The following is a 21,286-nucleotide window of genomic DNA, read 5'->3' on the forward strand; positions in this document are numbered from 1 at the left end:
TTGAGCATTTTTTCATGTGTCTGTTGGAACATTTGTATGACTTCTTTGGAGAAATGTCTGTTCATGTCTTCTGTCCATTTCTTGATTGGCTTATTTTTTCTTCAGGTGTTGAGTTTGATGAGTTCTTTATGGATTTTGGATAATAGCCCTTTATCAGATATGTCATTTGCAAATATCTTCTCCCATTCTGAAGGTTGCTTTTTAGTTTTGTTGATTGTTTCCTTCACTGTGCAGAAGCTTTTTATTTTGATGAAGTCCCAATAGTTCATTTTTGCTTTTGTTTCCCTTGCCTCCAGAGACGTGTCTGGTAAGACGTTTCTATGGCCAATGTCAAAGAGGTTGCTGCCTGTGTTCTTCTCTAGGATTTTGATGGATTCCTGTCTCAAATTTAGGTCTTTCATCCATTTTGAGTCTATTTTTGTGTATGGTATAAGGAAATGGTCCACTTTCATTCTTCTGCATGTGGCTGTCCAATTTTCCCAACACCGTTTGTTAAAGAGACTGTCTTTTTTCCATTGGATATTCTTTCCGGCTTTGTCGAAGATTAGCTGACCATAGAGTTGAGGGTCCGTTTCTGAGCTCTCTATTCTGTTCCATTGATCTATGTGTCTGTTTTTGTGCCAGTACCATACTGTCTGGATGATTACAGCTTTATAATAGAGCTTGAAGTCCAGGACTGTGATGCTACCAGTTTTGTTTTTCTTTCTCAACATTCCTTTGACTATTCGGGGTCTTTTCTGGTTCTATACAAATTTTAGGATTATTTGTTCCAGCTTTGTGAAAAAAGTTGATGGTATTTTGATAGGGATTGCACTGAATATACAGATTGCTCTTCCAATCCATGAGCATGGAATGTTTTTCCATTTCTTTGTGTCTTCCTCAATTTCCTTCATGAGTGTTTTATAGTTTTCTGAGTACAGATCCCTTGCCTCTTTGGTTAGGTTTATTCCTAGATATCTTATGGTTTTGGGTGCAATTGTATATGGGATCTTTCTTCTGTCTCATTGTTAGTGTATAGAAATGCAACTGATTTCTGTGCATTGATTTTATATCCTGCCACTTTGCTGAATTCTTATATGAATTCTAGCAATTTTGGGGTGAAGTCTTTCGGGTTTTCCACTTAGAGTATCATGTCATCTGCAAAGAGTGGAGTTTGACTTCTCTTTTGCCAATTCAGATGCCTTTTATTTCTTTTTGTTGTCTGATTGCTGAGGCTAGGACTTCTAGTGCTATGTTGAACAGCAGTGGTGATAGTGGACATCCTTGCTGAAGATAGCTTTTCATCTGAGAACTCATCAAGTACTTACAAATGAATGAGTGATGCTCCCAGTGACTTCTTCTTAGCACTCTCATTCATTCCTTCATTCATTGATCAAACATTGATGGGTCCCTACTATGTGCAGGTGCTGTGCTAAGACTATGAATATAGTGATAAAATGGGAGCCCTTCAGGAATGAAATTTTGGCATAAAATAGTCAGGCAATTGCAAACTTTTAGATCATACAAAAGAATATATTGTGCTCTAGATGCTGTAATTATGGGCATAATAATTGCACAAGGAGGAAGGTATGTAAGTGTAACTGAAATACATCATACACTTGACCTGAACTGAATTTGCTATCATTAACAATTTCACTTGATTTCTTTAGAATTTATTTGGGCTGGTGGAAACATGATTTGAATATTCTGGTCCACTTAGAGAAGATGGCTAAGGAAGTTGGAACTCATAACTCCATTTTAAGCAGAGCAAGTTCAAAGTCATTCCCTTAATCTTAGAGATTTGTTTTAAAGAACAGGTTCATTAATGTTTGTTATTAGTGATGTTTCTACCACCAAATAAAAATGTTTAGAGCAATAATTGATTTACATACCTGCTTTTCATTTTTTTTAAACCTCCTAAGAAAAGTTTGAAGCCCAGGCAAAATGATTTGGTATCAGACCAAAGCAACTGTTTCCAACAGAAAATTATTAATGTTATTAAATTATTCTTTCTCAGCTTCCAGTGCTAAAGGGAAATGACATATTGTTGACAGCTATCAGAACTCTTTATGCTTTATCGGAAAGTTACTTGAAAAATTACCATATCATTAAACTCAAATCTCGAAAATATTTCAAAAATCTCTCTGAGAACTTCTAAGACAGACATAATATCATTACTATATATTCACTCTTTGCCTTCTAGTGTTCAGACATTGGTTAAAGGGGGAATGAGTTTGGGGAAGGAAATGTCCCAAGGCGAATGCAGCATCAGGAAGAGAGATTAACCCCCTATCTTGGTTTCTCTCCCCTCTCCAAGGTAGGGGTTCTTAATAGAATTGCTTGGAAAGTTTTTGATCTCTATAAGCAAAGGAGATCCATTCCCCAGCTGGATACTTGCCCAGTCCTGGATTTGCTGACCTGTCCAGGGGGGTCCTCTAAGAGCCTGGGAGAGTGTCTGAGAGAGATTGCACAGCACTGTATAGTGGTGTAGCCAGCACAAAAGGGCCAGGAGAGTCCCCTTACAATTCTTGGGTCTTGAAAGATACAGAGGGAAGAATGGAAGAGCCGGTTTTGAGAACAGCACTGAGAAAGATAAAAAGGCACAGGACCCTACTCTCTGAAGAGCAAAAGGACTGAGTGGAGTGAAAAATAGAGCAAAGTAGTAAAAGATGGGCCTGGAGAGGTAGGTTGGAGCCAGATTCAGTAAGGCCTTGCGTGCCAGGGCAAGGAAGATATATTCAATTCAGTAAATAATTGGAAACCATTGTACGTCCTTTGAGCCAAAAAGGGATCTAATCAGTGCTGTGTTTCAGGAAAATTAATTTGACAGAAATGCATGGAATGGATCTGGGCAGGAAAAGGCAGGAGATAACATGCATGTGTGATGCTGGAGAAGATTCCAAATTAAAGCACTGTTATGAGACACCACTACACACTCATTTGAGTGGCAAAATTCTTAAAAATGTAAACTGACAGTATCAAGTGCTGGCAAGGACCCAGGAGCATCTGGAACTCTCATACATTGCTGGTGAGAATGAAAAATGAACGATCCACTCAGGAAAACAATTTTGCAATTTCTCATAAGGTTAAACATACACTAGCCATATAACCCAACAATCCCACTCGTGGTTATCTACCCTAGAGAAATGAAAACATATGTTAATATAAAAACCTGTACATGAGTGTTTATAGAAACTACTCATAATTATGAATTATGAATCCCAAAACTGGAAAGCACCCCAAATATCCTTGAGTAGGTGAGTGAATAAACAAACTGTCGTACTTTCACACCATGGAATACTATTCAGCAACAAGAAGGAACAAGACATTATGATGAATGAAAGAAGTCAGTCTCAAAAGTTTTCACATGGTATGATTCCACTTACATAATATTCTTGAAAAAACAATACTATAGAGATGGAGGACAGATTAATGATTGTTGGGGGTTAGGGGAGGGAGGTGAGCTAGTAACAACAACAATAACAACAACAACAACAACAATAATAGTAATAATAATGGGATAGCATGAGGAAGTTCTTTGGGGGTGATGAAACTATTTTGTATACCGATTCTAGAGGTGGTTACATGAATCTGTACTTGTGTCTAAAATCATAGAACCATAAAAAAGTCATAGAACCATATATGAAGAGAAAGAGGTCAATTTTACAGTATGTTAATTTTAAAAATTAAAATTAAAAAAAGAAAGCAAGGCCAAACAAACAAATTAGCAAGGAAAGCAAGATATTTTCCCTTGTTTGAAATATCTTTTGGGTAGAGCACATTAGTATAAATAAGCAAAGTCAATGCTAAGTGGGAGGAAGGACTGGAAAAACAGATTCTTAGATTGTGAGACTCATAGATTAACCCAGGGTTAGCAAATACGCTTGTTTGTGGCAGACTGTATTTCCAAAAATGGCTGCAACATTAGGTGTCAGCCTATCTTACTACTCCTCCATCAAGAGGTCTGTGTCCCTACCACTTGAACTTGAGATTGCATACACAAGAGAGTACGGTGAAAGCTGCGGTATGCGCTTCCTGAGGCTAAGTCATAAAAACGCTATGCACTTCCTCCTTGTTCCCGCAGAACACTTGCTCTTAGAACCCAGTTAGTGTATCGTGAGGACTTCCGAGTAGCCCATGGAAAGGCTTATGTGAAGAGGAATGGAGGTCTTTGTCCACAGCCCTGGCCCATCTTCCAACCAGTAGCCAGCACCAACTTGCCAACCCTATGAGAGCCACCTTGAAAGTAAAATCAAACTAGGTGAATTGCCTAGAGCAAAGAGTGTGTTAGCTAAGGCCTGTCTAAGTTGTCTAAGTTACCCATGGGCAAAGTAAATGATTTTTGTTCTAATCCACTAAGTTTTGGGATGACCTTTTACACAGCAATGGGGAGCTAATAGAATGTTTTCACTTGTCAGCACCAACAGACGAGACTTCCCTGGCATTCCTGGGATGGGTCAAGTTTAGAGGAAGAGAATGCATGACTATCAGTGAAGTTGGACACTGGGCATAGTACTGAGTGCTGGTATCCGTGCTATTTGCCCGTCCTGCCACATCCAGCACTCCCGTTTTATATTTGAGTAAGAGACAGAGTGCAGGTTGGTTGTGGTCTGCTCGAGATCACACAGATATTTCGTTGCAGAGTCAGAACTCAGAATCAAGTCTTCCGATGTGCAGTTTAGTAGTCTTTTCACTCTGCCTGTCCCTTTCCACTAACAGATTCCAGAGACCCGAACCAAGGATCTGGGGCAGTAAATATATGCCGGGTGCTTCTCCTTACCCTTCTCACGCCTGTGACAGACATCGTTAGTTAAGTACAGCGCTCTCCTAAGGTCACTGATGAGCGTGGAGATCATAGACCCAAATTGCCACTAGAGAATCTGAGTAGAAAGATGCCAAGAGCTCTAACTGATTTGTATCAGGAGTGTCAGAAGAATACAGCAAAGGCAATCTTGAAACGTAAGCTGGAAAATGATCTAATATGGAAGTGCATCTTGCATGAGAAAAAGGAAAGTATTTAGATATAACCACTTAGGATCAAGGATGTCTGAAATGACACGTAAACTTCTTATAGAATTGACTAAGGAATCAATTCCCACATCGTTGAGGAAACCTGTTGTACATTCTATTAGACAATTTCCATTTCATATTTTAAAACTTATTCAGTGGGGTGCCTGAGTGGCTCAGTCAGTTGAGCATCCAACTCTTGGTTTCAGCTCAGGTCATGATCTCAGGGTTGTGGGATCGAGCCCTGTGTCGGGCTCCATGCTCAGCAGGGAGTCTGATTGGGATTCTCTCTCTCCCTTCTCCCTGCCCCCCCCAACTCTAAAATAAATAAATAAATCTTTAAAGAAAAACTTATTTTGTTGTTAGAAGAAAATCTGTTACTTTAGTTCCATAAAGTGTATTGTATATTTAAATTTTAGCCTCATCCTGAATACAACAGAATTGGAACGCTTACAACACATTCAACAGAGCAGTGCTGGTGTATCGTACACTTTGATGGTTCTGTTCTTCGTAATGTGCTTGTCATTGAGAACCAAGCAGGCTCAGAAAAAAAAATATATGATTTTTAGAGTATAATTTAAAAGCGGAGGTTATAAAGCTAGGGCACTGTGAATTTTAGGGTCACTCCCTGAGAACCAGATTCTCAGGTTCATTCAACATAGGACCGAGAGCGGGGCTTCTCTGAACTTGACCGTAGGCGTACCCTTCTGTGTACCCTGCAGAAGCAACCGCAACCAAACTCCCAGAAAAATAATGATCACTCTCTCCCTTTTTATGATTCTGAGTAGGGCATGGGGTTAGGGCTAGGTATGAAGATTATTTGAGTAAACCAAAGTGGCCAAGTTCCTTCATTAATTCATTTGTTCACTGAGTACCTACTATGTGCAAGGTCTTCTGTTAAACACTACTTGGAATACAGGGATGAAATGGGGCTTTTATCTTCAAAGGTTCTCTAGCTCGGACCCAATCCTCTCTTTTCATAGAGTAAGATTTGAGAACAAGAGCCTAATGAATTAGAAATCTAAATATCAGCCAGTGACACCCAAACACAAGAACTGGGTTTAAGCGTTAGAAGCAGGATACATCACTACAATTGTTTACACAAATCAGCAGGCTTCAAAAATATTAGCACAACCCTTTCTCTCTCTCTCTCTCTCTCTCTCCCTCGTTTTCTCTTGACGTGGATTACATTACCATTTGCAATATTACTAATTGCTGGATCACTTAGACGCATTACTGTGCTCTTAGGAAATTATTCCTGGTAATGAAATTCTTTTCATCAGTTCTACTTTCAGATTTGCAATACAGGCTTGTCCTTTAACAAGTAAGTATTCTTTTCAGAAAAAATATGCAGCAGATGTGGCAAAACAGAAATATAATATTCTTGGAAGTGCGTTAGTTTGGATAACAATTGAACTTTCGTACTTGGACTTTATTCTACTAGTAATTTCTCTGTCCGCATCAGATTTTCATTAAGGTTGAAGTCATCATTTTGTGTAATTTATTCTCAAATCTTCAACTTTTTTTTAAAAGATTTTATTTATTTATTTGACAGAGATAGAGACAGCCGGCGAGAGAGGGAACACAGGCAGGGGGAGTGGGAGAGGAAGAAGCAGGCTCATAGCGGAGGAGCCTGATGTGGGGCTCGATCTCATAACGCCGGGATCACGCCCTGAGCCGAAAGCGCTTAACCGGGCGCCACCCAGGCACCCCTATTCTCAAATCTTCAAACAAAGGTCAGTAAAATTCTTGTTACATCTTTTTAGATTTTTGTAGTAAGGAGCTGTTGATTTATATTTCCCCCATTCTTTTCTGCAATAGACTATCTCAGTAATTTCCACCAGGTTTTCCTAAATACCAGCAACTTGTTTTTCAACTAATAAACTTGACCTGATTACCTCTCAAGGGCCTATAATATCTGTTACGTTCCAGGGCACAAGAACAAGAAAGAAAATATCTAAAGAAAGTGGATTTGGAAGTCAATCCAATCTGGGTTCCATGTAGGCTTTGCCATTCCCCGTGTGACTTTAGGTAAATGACTTAATCTCACTGAGCCTCAGTTTCCTTATCTGTGAAATGGGGATAAAGTGCACATTGTAAGGTCATTATGAGAGGTCATTATAAGCACAGTACAAGAAAGCAGAGAGCCTGGTGTATAATAGGAGTTCCTTAAATAATAATTTCCCTTTGCTTCCTTTTAAAAACGACAGTGCTTAAAGCTCAGGATTTAATCATTAAAACAAACGGTGACAGATGCAAACCATTCAAGTCTCAATCAACTTTTCTGACACTTCGGTATGTAGAATATTTGACATTTCTCCTTCTTCATGGAAAAAGCACCTCACATTAAGGAAAATGAAAAATTTGGGGGAAAACACCTATAATTTCATCATCTTAGCACTACAACAGTTTCCATTTTTGTCATGGTCTGGCTTTTATACAAAACGGCCACATTTTCTGCACAGTCGCCATCAGACCGCGCTTCGCATGGCAGCATCTTCTTTAAGGTACGAAGAGATTTATTCCAGGTGATAGTGGGAAGCTGCCGAAGAGGAAAGCATGCGAAGCTGCGGAGGTGTTGAAGTTCTCTCACATTGTTCAAACCTTCCTCCGGCACAGAACTCCACAAAGAACTCCTCTGCAGTGTTCGTTACCCAGGGCGGTTTCTTTAAATTGTTTGACGTCAGAGAAGGAATGCTATAGCAACAGTCTGTCAAACTGGAATTAACTCCGAAGAAAGATGGGGGTGGGGAGAGGAAAACTGCTCCCGGGCGGTACTGACTTCAGAGGAAGCAAATTGGGTAGTTGCATTCATTTTATGACATTTTAAACATAAAACACCCGGAGAAATGTGGGGAAAAAGTCGGTTGAGATGCATGTGATGTTTAACTCATGCAGGGATCAGCGACTTGCCAGGGTTCTCTGAAAGGCCTGGTTTCATCGGTAACAATAACTTCCAAGTATTGATCATTTATCTGGAGGCAGGCCCAGTGCAAACAGTATCTCATTTGATATTTTAGCACCTTTATGAGGCAGGTATCATCCCTATTTTGCCCATGACCAGGCTCAGTCGCTGAGACGTACACGGTCACCCGACCAGCGATGGTCAGAGCTGGGATTCCAACGCAATGTAGTGTGACTCTGGGCTCCAGTGTACTTTCTTAAACGCAGAATTCCCGACTGTTAAACCCAAACGGGACCTTGGGGTCTTCTACGTCAGCCCCCATCCTGCCCACGAGCAAACTGAGGCTTCTGCGGTGCCAGGAAGGAAACCGGCCACACCACTTGGGCGCAACTCAGAAGTGTGCTCCGGCGTCCAGGCGCCACAACGACAAGAAAACGAAACTGCCTGGGAATTAATGTTTTTCTTCTTCTTCTAGCAGGAAACGAGAGAGAAAATAGGAAGCAGAAGCTGCGCGCGGCGCCCGCTGCCTTCGCCCCCCGTCCCCCGCCCGGGCGACGCGCGCTCCAGGGTGCGCGCGTGCCCGCGGCGCGTCCCCAGCGGCCCCGCGCGCCTCGTGCCTCGCGCCTCGCGCCTCGAGCCACGTCCCCGCCCCGGCCCTGGCGCGCCGCGGAGTTGGCTGCTGGGCGGCGCGGGCCTGGGTGTGGCCGGCGGATCTCCGCGGCGCTGGTCTCGGCGGTGCGCTGTGCTCTGCACGCCGGCTCCGCGCTCGAGGGGCTGCTGAGCTCCCCGCGGACTCAGGCAGCGGCCGGTCGACGCGGACCCGAGCTCCCTCCAGGTAGGCGGCGACCGCACGCGTCGCGGCTTGTCGGAGCGCCCCGCAGGGGGATCCTGGGCTTCCCGCAGGGGGCGTGGGGCGCCTCGGGGCCGCCCCGGCGGAACCCCGCCCGGTGGTGGCGTGGGGCTGGCCGGGTCGGGCGCCCTGGGCGGCGGAGCCTGCCCGGGAGGGACGGGACGGGCGCGCCTTGGTCGCGCTGTGCTCCCGCGCGGGGGCCAGCCCCTCGGCCGCCGCCTCGGGCACTTCCTGGGCGGCTCGGACCGCTCGCTCTGGGAGGCGAGGGGGCGGCCTGTAGTCCCCGGCCTCCAGACCCCCAGGTCGGTCCCGACGCCCCGAGGCCTCGCTGGGGGACCCAGAGCGCGAGCTCGTGGCTGCCCCGAAAATAGCGGTTATTCGGGACTGCCCAGAAGGGTTATTGGGTGGAGAGCTCTGGGAAAGCTCATAAAAGTTTTCCGCTGAGTGCTAAAAATGAGACTAGTGGTTTCGTGTTAAATTTGTTTTGGAAATGATATGTCCAGTATTGGGGCGGGGGTAATGGATTATGAATTCTTGTAAATTCTGTACGTGATCAAATGTTTTCCTTTTCTCTCCACATTCTTTTTCTGCTTCAAAACACAAATGATTGCCTTCTTTGATATTTATTGCTATACGGTAAGGGAAGACTGAATTTCCAAAAGTTTAAAAACAGACTTTCATTTGTTTATAGAAGTGATGCTTTGTTATTTTGCATCTCTCTGCCTGTCTCTCTCTGTCTCTCTTCCCTTTTCTCCCACTCCTTCCCTTTCTCTTTTGGTAGAGGATGTGGATACATCTTTTTCTCTTTCGGCCACTGGCAGAATAGCTCGGCGTGTGGATTAGCACCCTGCTGGGAAGTTTTCTTAAGACATTTGAGATTTAATTGTTGATCGGAACGCTTTATTATCATTCCTTCTTAGTTGCAAACTGAGATTGTGACCTTTGAGTACTTCTCCTAGAACACAGAGCACACACTGCTTATTTAAGATGAAAGGGAAGTCTTTTCTAGTCGTGGAGGAAAAGGACGGTTTGGATCCATGAAATTGTATGCTTTGAGTCTCTTTGCCATTGTACATTTTAAGATTCTTTAGTGTGGGGCTTTTGGGTTATTACAGATCCGCGGCTCTGAAAGTTTATTGTATATTTCAGAATTTGGCTAAAGATCATTTTAAGATTTTCTGTGTTGCATTTTGGTTTGTAGGTGAATTTGAAACTGAAATAGAAGCTGTTAAAATACCGTTATATTGAACGTGGTTAACTGTGTTGTGTACACACATTTATAAAATTGGCTAACGTGGCTTGCAGTGCGTTGAGGTTCATCTCTGTGAGCCGTAAGCATTGCTTAGGAGGTTATTTCTGAGTTTTTGGTCTTTGTTAACCTGTAGAATTGCTTCTTTGATCATTTTTTTCCAGCTTTATTGAGATACAGTTGACATACAACATGATATAAGTTTAAAGTGTACAACGTGATGACTTGATATTCATATATATTGCAAAACGATGATCGTGGTAAGGTTAGTTAACACATTCATCACCTCATGTAATTACCTGTGTGTGTGCATGGCTGTGTTGAGCAATTTTCCAGTATAGAATACAGTATTGTTAACAATAGTAACCATGCTGTACCTTATATCCCCAGAGCATACTCTCTTGTAACTGGACGTTTGTACCATTTGATCAACATCCCCCCAGAATTGTTTCTTTTAAGTCATTGGCGCTTTAGTATGTCAGCACATATTTTTACACTTTAAAAATAGATTCTGGGACATTTTGAAAATTGAGAATTGGAACAAAGTATCGGACATTTTTTTGCCCTTACCAAGTACTGCCTGAGATGGTGTGAATTCTCAAAGAGTTTTTCAGGCATGTTACTAAAGTACACTTTGTTACTAGTTTCTTTACCTTGTTGACTGGTTTAACCTGCATTTGTTATAGGGACTAATTAGACATTTGTTCTGGGCCAGGGATATGCTACACATTATTCTATTTATATGTTACATGAACTTGGCAAAGGAGGCATTATCCAGTTCTACAGGTGAGGAAACGATGCCCCTGAGATCTTAAATAACTTGCCTGTGGTCCTGTGGTCATGTAGCTGTTTAGTCACTCAACTGGCGTTCAAAGCCAGACCTCTCTGAGTCTGAAGACTACGTTCTTTCCTCTGTGCCACATTGACTTCGTGCCAGAACATGCGGAATGACCCTCAGTTACTAGTTAGCATATTTGTGAATTTTCCAAGACGTGCCAGAGATGTGGGTTTGTTTTTCCAGCATGACTGTTACTAATCTGTGTTATTGTACAGATCCTCGTGTCAGCCGTTCTCCTCTCACCTCTCTGTTCCTGGTTCAATGTCTGGCTTAAAGTTCAAGACCTCCCTCTTGTGAGGGCAGGTTTTCTCCTATTGACATTAATAGGTAGTGAAAACTTGATTATCCTTCCAAAATAAAATCCCCATTTTAATGTGGGTTTTCTAGAGCCATAGATGCAACTATTTTGGAAGGTTATAAACAGTATGGCAGTCTCTTTTGGAATATGGGAGCCCTCTGATATTCCTCAAATTAAACCAGAAGATATTTCTTTTAAAGGTTTTATTTTTTGATTTGTCAGAGAGAGAGAGCATAAAGAGGGGGAGCAGCAGGGAGAGGGAGAAGCAGGCTCCCTGCTGAGCAAGGAGCCCAATGCGGGGCTGGATTCCAGGACCCTGGGGTCATGCTTAACTGACTGAGCCACCCAGGCACTCCTGTGTCTCCCATCTTAAAATTCTTTTCTTGATCTAGTATTCTGCCCCATGTCTCTGGCTCCACATTGAGAAAGCATCATTTTTTTTTTTTTTAGAAAATGTAATTTTTTTGGTAGAATAAAAATAAATACAGGAGAGGATAACAAGAAACTAATTAGTTACCTTCGGGGGGTGGGTAGGAACTGAGTAGAAGTTATAGCGAAGGGAACAGCACTGCTGTGATTATCTCTTTTTGTATAGTTTTGGAAACTTGTTTATGTTTTGTATGTTAAAAAATAAAATTAACAAGGTTGAAAGAAAAAAACCTCCAAAATTGAATACAAACAAAACAAAGGAACCAACTGTATTTCAATGAATAACATGAACTCTCTGAAGAAAAGAAAAATCCAAGTAAGTTTTTAACACAGCACCTGGAACTATCTACCTTTAATCTAAAGATAGAAAGGACTGCAAAAAAAAAAAAAAAAAGAACAACAACAACAACAACAAGAAAATCAACTTGAACCCTGTGTAGCAAACTGGTTTTTTATAGTGGCAGAGATATAGCAACTCTGGAACTATTTTGTACGTATCATAGAAATGAACAAATGAGTAAATTCATTGATATTTTTTTGAGGTAGCATTTTCACTGTGGGAGAAGGGAAATAAAGATACGAAATGGAGAAGGCGGTGAAGCACTCTCTGGTGTTGGATTGGATTTAGAGTTATATATTTCCTAGCTCTGTCTGATGGAAAGGTCTAGAAGCAATGATACCCTAGAAGCCCTGAGCACAAGTAGTGCCCAGATCTAAATGGCTGGTTCAAGGGCTGGGGCAGGGGAAGTAGAAGGCAAGAAAGTGTTCCCAAAAATGGTGGCGGCACATCAGAAGGACATAGGAACTAGCTTGAGCAGCCAAATCTGGGAAAATTTGAGCTGCAAAATGAATAATGATAGTAATGGATTATAACCCACTGAATAAAATAAGAATCCACAAGTTCATAATAAATAAAGGAAAAGCAAGTAGACTGCCAATAAAAAGGTAGAAGGAGCAATAAAGTTAGAAGAGTGACTGGCTTGCCACCATCATGGTCATGTTGATTCACGAAAGCATTACTGATGGAGAAAATGGAATGGGGAAAAGGGTACTAATACAGTTTCCGGTGGTCTCTCCAGAGATTAATGACCCAGGGGAAAAGGAATACTTCACAGTGCAGAAGTCTGGCAGACACCATCTCAACCAGATGATCAAAGTTAACATCACCAATAGCCAGATAAACAGGTTCCTCTTGGGGCGCCTGGGTGGCTCAGTCGGTGAAGCTTCTGCCTTTGGCTCAAGGCATGATCCCAGGGTCCTGGGGTGGAGCCCCGTGTTGGCCTCCCTGCTCAGCCGGGAGTCTGCTTCTTTCTCTCTCCGCTGCTCCTGCTCTCTCTCAAATAAATAAATAAAATCTTAATAAACAAAACAAAACAGGTTCCTCTTGATGTGCTTGAACTGGGGACATCATAACCTTTCGGTGGTTTTTCTAAAATGCATAACCAAAATCTACAAAGAGGAAACAATTGAGGGACCTTAATTGAGGGTCCTCCCACAAATGAGCTTTTCCCAATATGTTAATGTCAGGAAAGAGAAAGGCAAAGGAAATGTTCTAGATGAGGTTTGGGGTGCTTGAGTGGCTCAGTGGGTCAAGCATCTGCCTTCGGCTCAGGTCATGATCCCAGGGTTGTGGATCCAGTCCCCATCAGGCTCCCTGCTCAGCCGGGAGTCTGCTTCTCCCTCTCCTTTGCCCCTTCCCCCTGCTTGTGTGCACCCTCTCTCCTCTCTTTCCCTCTCTCTGTCTTTCGTGCGCGCCCTCTTTTGCTCAAATAAATAAAATCTTTAAAAAAAAAAGAATGCTAAAAAAAATAAATAAAGGAAGCTTAAGAACCCGACAAAGTGCAACGCATAAAATCCTGCGTTGGATCTTGGGTTGGAAAAGCTAACTGACCTAAGACTATTATCAGGACATTGGCAAAATTTGAATATGTACTGAATATGAAATAATAGTATTGCATCAATGTTAAGTTTCCTGAATTTGGTCATTGTACTGTGTTATATAAGACAATGCCCTTGTTCTTAGAAGATACACAGTGAATTATTAGGAGTAAATGGTCAAAATATCTTCAGTATACTCTCAAATGAACAAGCCATAATTAATTATTACATATGAAGAGAGAATGATAAAGCCAACATGGCAAATATTAACAATTAGTGAATCTAAGTGAAAGGTCTAAGAGTATTTATTCACCATACTACTTTTTTCAACTTTAAATTTGAAATTTTAAAAAATGAAATGTTAAAAATAAAACTTCAAAAAACAGTAAAGCTTTGTGTCCAAAAACAACAAAAAAAATCTTCGAAGGAGTCCATGCCGGCTGTGTCTACTCCTCAGCTCCCCATCTCCTCTTTTCTAAACCCCCTGCAGAGTGACTTTGTCCTTCCTGTGCTGTGAAAAAAACCATTCTTCCCAAGGTCACCAGTGACATCAGTCTTGCCACATTAGATCGCTCGGCCACATTTAACACGGGTGATAGAGGACTCCTTCCTGTTGAAGCAATTTTCCCTTGGCTTCTGGGACACGGACTCTGATTTTCATCCTGTTTCACCGGCGAGAGCTTCTTACTCTCCTCAGAAAATGGTGTTATCATCCACCCAGTTGCTTAGGCTAACAATCCTAAGAGTTAGCTTTAATTCTCCTGTTTCGCTCATGGTACATCTCTTCCCCCATTGGCAACTATAATGGGCTCTAACTTATTATTATCCCCAATTTGGCTATTTTTTATTGTTTCTACTGCCACTACCCTTGTGTCAAACCAGCATCTTCTGGGGCCTGGACTACAGCAGGAGCTCCTGACTGCTCTTTCAGCTTCCAGTCTCAGGCAGCAGAGCCCATTACTGTTAGATAAAATCTGAAGCTTTTACTGTGGTCAAGAGGCCCACATGATTACATGGTTGGTCTCCTGCCCACCCCCTCTAATCTCTTCTGCTTTGCTCACTCCCCTCCAGCCTCACTATCCTCTCTGCTGTTGATTCAACATGCCAAGTTAGTTTCTGCCTCAGGACCTTTGCATTTACTGTTTATTCTTCCTGGAATGCTCTTCTCCCATTTAAGGCATGGCTCATTGGATCATTTCATTCAGACTTTACAGATTGATTTATTTAAAAATAGCCTTCCTTGTTGCTAACTTCTTGCAGGTTTTTTTCTCCTGCATAGTACTTATCTGTACTTGAAATTGTTGTTTATTTATGTGCTTTATTATCTGTCTCCTAGACAGATATAGAATAAAGCTCCATGACAACAGGGCCTTTTGTTTGTTTTGTTTACTGCTGAATCCCTAGAGCCTGGAATGTGTCTGGCATGTGGTCGGAACTCAGATATTTGTTGAATGAATGAATAAATGCATGAATCAATATATTCCAGCTTTTTTGTTATATTTTAACTAATACCGTCTCAAATGGAGAAGACTGTCTCAGAGAATCCTATAATGTAAGTGCTGTTTAAAGTTTCTTGGTGATCTGCTAAAGCTTCTCTGGAAGCTAACAAGTTGTTAATTTTGTTTGCTGGCTTCGTCTCCCTTTTGTCTGCCCTCTGGTGGAGGTAACACTGATAGGCAGCCAGACGAGTGCAGTAGGTCACTAGGAAGAAACAAAAAGGGAAGAACCTTGACCACAGATTGGATAATTAACTTTTAATTACAAAGATTACAAAATTTTAATTTTTGGCAAGCCTCTAAATTAACCGTATTGATATTGGAAAGAATGACAAGAAAAAGGACAATATTTAAAGTGAGATCTGGGGGGCGCCTGGGTGGCACAGCGGTTAAGCGTCTGCCTTGGGCTCAGGGCGTGATCCCGGCGTTATGGGATCGAGCCCCACATCAGGCTCCTCTGCTATGAGCCTGCTTCTTCCTCTCCCACTCCCCCTGCTTGTGTTCCCTCTCTCGCTGGCTGTCTCTATCTCTGTTGAATAAATAAATAAAATCTTAAAAAAATAAATAAATAAAAAAAAAATAAAGTGAGATCTGGGTTAGGATGTAAAAAACAACAACAAACTATCTCCAAGATGTTTTGATTATTTAAAATAATTCCTGCTTAAGTATACTTCTTTCTCTTAAAATATGTATTTTTTAAAGATTGCATTTATTTATTTGAGAGAGAGAGCACCGGCAGGGGGAGAGGGAGAGGGAGAAGCAGACTCCCCGCTGAGCAGAGCGCCCTGGGATCAGGACCTGAGCCGAAGGCAGATGTTCAACCGACTGAGCCACCCAGGCACCCCTCTCTTAAAATATTTTTAATATTTTTCCATTTTTATTTTACAGACACCTTTTTCTCAACTACTATTAATTTCAGTTAATCTTCCGACTTTTCCGTATGTCAGTTAACATATGCCAGTGGAGAAGGCAGTATCCAAACCCCAACAGTTGTGTCGTAGAGACAGCACTCTTAATTATTATGCTACCGGACAGCCTTCTACTGTCCAGGGATGGCACGGGTACCAAAAAATTTCCCTTGGTGCAAGAGTGATGAACAAAAAATGCTTGATAAGTTTATAATATATGTTCCTCAATACCGTTTTTCCAGCACGCCTTATGGAGAGCCTTCTAGAATTGCTCAAAGTTATATCTTATTTAATTTGTTTTGTAGCAGCAATCACATTAAGTGATTTTAACACTCGTGTACTACTGACTTGCTAAAATAATATAAATTTAAAGTTTCTCTTAATGTCCATCTTTAATATTTAAGGCAGTACACAGCTTAAATTACCCCCTTCTCCCACCCAGTTTTGGCTTTAGCAGGGTTGTTTCCTGTGCTGTTTGGTTATTACCAAGGAGGCTTAGTATACACCTTGCTGGGTAAGGGTGTACTCCCACCAAAATGCTTATCTTACAGTTGGAACCCCAAAAGGGAGCATTGTTCAGGGGATGTCTTTAGTGCCGGCATCTTTGCAAGTATTTAGAGCTCTGAGGTTCTCATCTTAACAGCTGCATAATATTTCATTGTATGGAGGTACTGTATCTGCTCGCCTGTTGATTCATGTTTGTAACTTTTTGCTATATAAACAATCGAAGAGTGATGGTCCTTAAACATTCATTCTTATTTATTAAAAAATACTATGTTTTTAGAAGTCTTACTGCTTCTTCTTCATCACCTAACTTGTAATGCATTTTTAGCTATGGAGAAATTGATATAATCTGTACCGTCGAGAGAGAACGCTACTTTGGAATACACAGAGATGAGGACAGTGGTCCCTGTGCTCAAAGGGCTATTAATTAGTCCCTGGGCTTGTGTATAGGGATTTTTGATATTTTTGTTAAGGTAACATGTAGCAATGGCTTGACTCATTTTTTTTCCCCTTCAATTTTTATGAGTTCCCCACCTACACATCCTTACCCTGGAATTGTTAAAAATTGAAAATTGGGCTTTAACTATTTAGTAATGTAAAATTAAAAACCCCGTAATACCCCTTCAGCTAAATGAGACTTTGTTGTTTAACTGGCATGCAGCAGAGATTATACATTTTATTTAGGGTAGTTAACAAGATTTATAGCGACCAGGTTTTCATAAGGAAATAATTTAAACATTTTTTTATTTTCTAGACTTCCGTAAATTAAATTATGTACTTAATAGAAAAATGGAGGACAGCTAATTATTTAAGGAAATTGAAATTCGTCAACAAGGGATCTTCATTATTTGTATTACTTATGAAATGGGTCTCTGGGGAGGCTGTTGTGGGAGTAGGAGTCAACTTTTTGAAAAATGTGGTTTTAGGGCATCTGGCTGGCTCAGTAGGAAGAACATGAGACTCTTGATCTTGGGGCCTTGAGTTCGAACCCCATGTTGGGTGTAGAGATTACTTAAATAAATAAACATTTAAGAAAAAAAAAAAAAAGAAAACTGTGGTCATCTTGTCCCATGACATAAAAAGCAAAAGCAGTTGGTCTTTAAACATTTTTCAAACTTAAATATTTGTTTTCATGGTTGTGTGTTAATGTTTATGGGAACGAAAGCTTATCAAGAGATTTCATTATTTCATTGATTATTAATGTGCCACTAGGGAAGCTTTTGGGGGAAAAATATTTAAAAACGCACACAGAAATGCTCCTCTGAGACTTAGGAAGGATATAAAGAAGGAGAGGAATGTGGCTGTGTAAATTTCATCCATGGTTAGGTGCTCATTTTCAGTGAGGAAACATCTTTGTAAAGTTTTTAGAGATGATGGTGAGACGCATCATGACGGGCTAGAAAAGCATCACCAGTAGCGTGTGTTTCTCAACACTGCCGAAGAGCGATGTTGGTGCGCGGGAGTGTGCGCTGCTGAAACACTGTTCCCTCCTGGGAGAGTTAAGACCCCTTGGACTGACGGCTGTTGCGAACCTTAGTGGTGGGGGAGGGAGTTGAGGATGGAGTGGAATCACAGATAGCTAGTGTGGTTTATTAGCTGTTTGTTTCAACCCAAGAAAGCAGTCCTATGATATTTTGGTAAATAAAGTGTGATCCTGAAGCAGCATTGGTGGATATCTGTGCATCCCAGACCAATACCACGTAGGTGCATTTGCTTTTTAATTAGTAAAACCTCTGAAGTTTCACCTTCTGCCTAGGCATTAATGGCTTTATGTTAGAAAGAATGAGATCTGTACTGGGAGAAAGACACTGAGTGATGCACTCTATTTCTGCTTATTATTGGTACCTTTAAGATAATCTTACTTTTTTTGAAAAAAGATATTTTACTTTTATTAAAGCTGTGAACACATGAAGTTGTAGCTGCCTTTCCATGAATATGTTAATTGCACGTCGCATTTTGTCCCGTGAAGCCAAATTAGCAAATAAGCTAGATCATGATGCCTTATAAACATTTATAACCTTACAAACATTTGTTAGATGAAATTCTGCGAGCTGCTGTTGTCATATTTTCATCCTTTAGTGATGGGATTCATTTAAACATTTTTTTGAGATATAATCAAGAGTAATATGTAATTCTGTTAAACTGAAGGGATTGTTTTTGGTTAAAAAAACAAATTATGTGACTTTAAAGTGACCTAAGACCATGTGACTTAGTGATACAGAGATGAACCATACGTGGTCCTATCAAAAAAATCCAAGAGGTAACAATACTTGAGTGAAGTCATCTGAGAAAAGACTGTCTGAGAAGGTTAGGGTTTGTAATTTACATAATCATTTATTTTCCTAATGTCTGAGTCATAGAGTCTTAGAAATACTAAAATTAGAGGCTGCTCAGCTTAGAGAAGGTACTTTTAGGACTAAGTAGAAGGAAATTCCCTGCCATTTTACATAGCTGCCAGTGAATTCATAGAACTTGTTGCTTTAAGAGGTAGTGCAGCTAAAAATATGAGCACACTAGAAACGGTTTCAGTTTAAGGGAATTCCTCAGTATGGTAAGTTCAGTCTTATTCTCATGAAACATTAGGTTTTGGTGACGTAACATTTGAAATACGTGCTCTATTGCAGCCCTTACATCCTGAGGTCATTGTTACTAGTTTCTCATGAGAAGATGAACTCTTCTGATGGGGGTGGGTCGGTGTGGGTACCCGGTGCGGGGCAGGCGTTAAAAGATGTTTGTTGGGTGGAAGAATGAATCACGTGACGATTTGGATTGACCGTAGGTCAGAATGGTGTTCATTTCTTATGTACTTTAGGACTATAGCTAAAAATAATAGGAATAATGCAGGGAGAAAAATCTTTCTGAAAGCTTTTCCAAGTGTTGACTAGAAAAAAGCTAAACCTCTTCCCTTAACGCTTCCATTTTCTCTCCGATTCTGTAGGTATGATACACTAAAAGAAAGGAAACACATGGACTCTGCATTTAAAAGGTGCGCTCTGCATCAGGTTTTTGTGTTGTACCTGGTATTACTGTAATTTTAGGTTTTGTTACTGCCTTTGCCTCCAAGAGTTCTTCCCTTCTTTTCCTTGGTTTAAAGGATACTTTTACAATTTATAATTTAAAAATTAAACCTAAAGAATTTATGATTAAACACTCAGCTTTTATAAATGGCAAAGAGTTTAAAACACTACAGTTATCACACGTTTTATTTATAACACACAAATGTAAAAAGGTGTGGGAATGAAACAAAATCCATTTGCTTTTAATTCCATGAATAATGAATACCTGTCCTTTTTTTTTTTTTTCACTTTTATGCGTGACATTTTATTGGGCCGCGGAATTTACCACCTCAGTTTAGATTTCTGCCAAGATGACAAATCCTGTTCAATGAGAGACCCTGTAATTCTTTTTTTTTTTAAAGATTTTATTTATTTGACAGAGAGAGAGCCAGCGAGAGAGGGAACACAAGCAGGGGGAGTGGGAGAGGAAGAAGCAGGCTCATAGCAGAGGAGCCTGATGTGGGGCTCGATCCCATAACGCCGGGATCACGCCCTGAGCCGAAGGCAGACGCTTAACCGTTGTGCCACCCAGGCGCCCCGAGACCCTGTAATTCTTAACCAAACGGTTCAACCCCAGTGGATCTGTTTATGATACCTGGATAAAGAGCTTGTTTTCTCGTTAGTTGATTATGACTGTGTGGACTGATCATGTTGTGACTTGTTAACAAAAGTAAATCACAAGTTCTTAAAAAAAAAAAAAAGAAAAAGAAAAGAAAGGTAGTAAGAGCTACTTTTGGCAGTTGAGAATCTAAGTCCCTTTCTTAGTTAACTCCGGAGATACTTGAAACACTATTGGCAGGTATTTTCTCACATGCTTCACTACTTTAACAAAGATTAATGCATTTAAGCCTTAAATTAAAAACTTGTTTTCAAGTATCTCTCTTTTCAGGTGTCCTGGGTATTTCCTGATAGAAGATAGCTGATTCCTAAGCTGTTCTTTCAACTCTTGAATTTATTTCATTCTTACATTTCTTAAAGAGTAAAAGCAAGACCAAATACAGATTCTTTTAAAGAAGGTGATGGCTGCCAAAAAAATTCAAGTTTTTGCCAGATGCATTGTTTCCCTTGAAGGAAGATAACACCTGAAATACATCAAGAAATCGTTGATGATTTCTTTGTAAAAACGTTTTTAAGTTGTGTTTGAGAAATAGGAAATTTATATGGGGAGCGTCTCTTTTTTCTCTTTTCCCATTCTGAAGGCATTCCTCAGGAAAAAAATTCAAAAAATTTTCACAATTCAGATATGGGAAATAATTCTGCCCTATTTAAAAGCTGATAGGAACGGGAATGATTTTTTTCTGAAATCATGTATTCCAACTACTATCTTTATTTTTTAAAGTATTTAGAAGTTTTGTTTGACCAGAAAGATAATATAAATGCCATTTAGTTGTTTTTAGGAACCTATTTTTTAAGATTTTATTTATTGAGAGCGAGCCGGAGAGCACAAGCAGCAGGGAGGGGCAGAGGGAGAGGGAGAAGCAGACTCCCTGCTGAGCAGGGAGCCTGATGCTGAGCCACCAGGTGCCCCAGAACTTTAAAAAAAAAAAAAAAGATTTATTTATTTATTTTAAAGAGTCAGAGGGGAAGGACAGGGAGAGAATCTCAAGTGGACTCCATGCTGAGTGCAGAGCCCCAATCCCACAACCCCAAGATCATGACCTAAGCCAAAATCAGGAGTTAGATGCTTAACCCACTGAGCCACCCAGGCGCCTCAGTCTTTTTAGGAACTTCTTAATGCATAAACACACATTTTTTTTTTAAGATTGTAAGTAATCTCTACACCCAACGTGGGCCTTGAACTCAACTCCGAAATCAGGAGTTGTGTGCTCTAACAACTGGGCCAGCCAGGCACCCCATGAACACACACACTTTTTTTTTTAAGATTTTAT

At 40.7% G+C, this 21,286-nt stretch overlaps 1 protein-coding gene across 3 annotated transcripts in view; it reads left to right on the forward strand.

Annotated features, from left to right (window-relative positions):
* Positions 1-8,547: 8,547 nt before the first annotated feature.
* GNB4 (G protein subunit beta 4) overlaps positions 8,548-21,286 on the forward strand; it is a 55,353-nt gene continuing 42,614 nt past the window's right edge. For 2 of the 3 annotated variants that reach the window (XM_040621576.1, XM_040621579.1), the window contains exon 1: positions 8,548-8,726. The gene's annotated coding sequence lies outside the window, so the exon portion shown is untranslated. Of the gene's footprint in view, positions 8,727-19,279; positions 19,328-21,286 lie in introns of all 3 variants that reach the window. The other variant, XM_040621577.1, reaches the window with a different exon arrangement.

Source organism: Ursus maritimus, unplaced genomic scaffold, assembly GCF_017311325.1.
Source record: "Ursus maritimus isolate PB19 unplaced genomic scaffold, ASM1731132v1 scaffold_4, whole genome shotgun sequence".
Taxonomy (NCBI): Eukaryota; Metazoa; Chordata; class Mammalia; order Carnivora; family Ursidae; genus Ursus; species Ursus maritimus.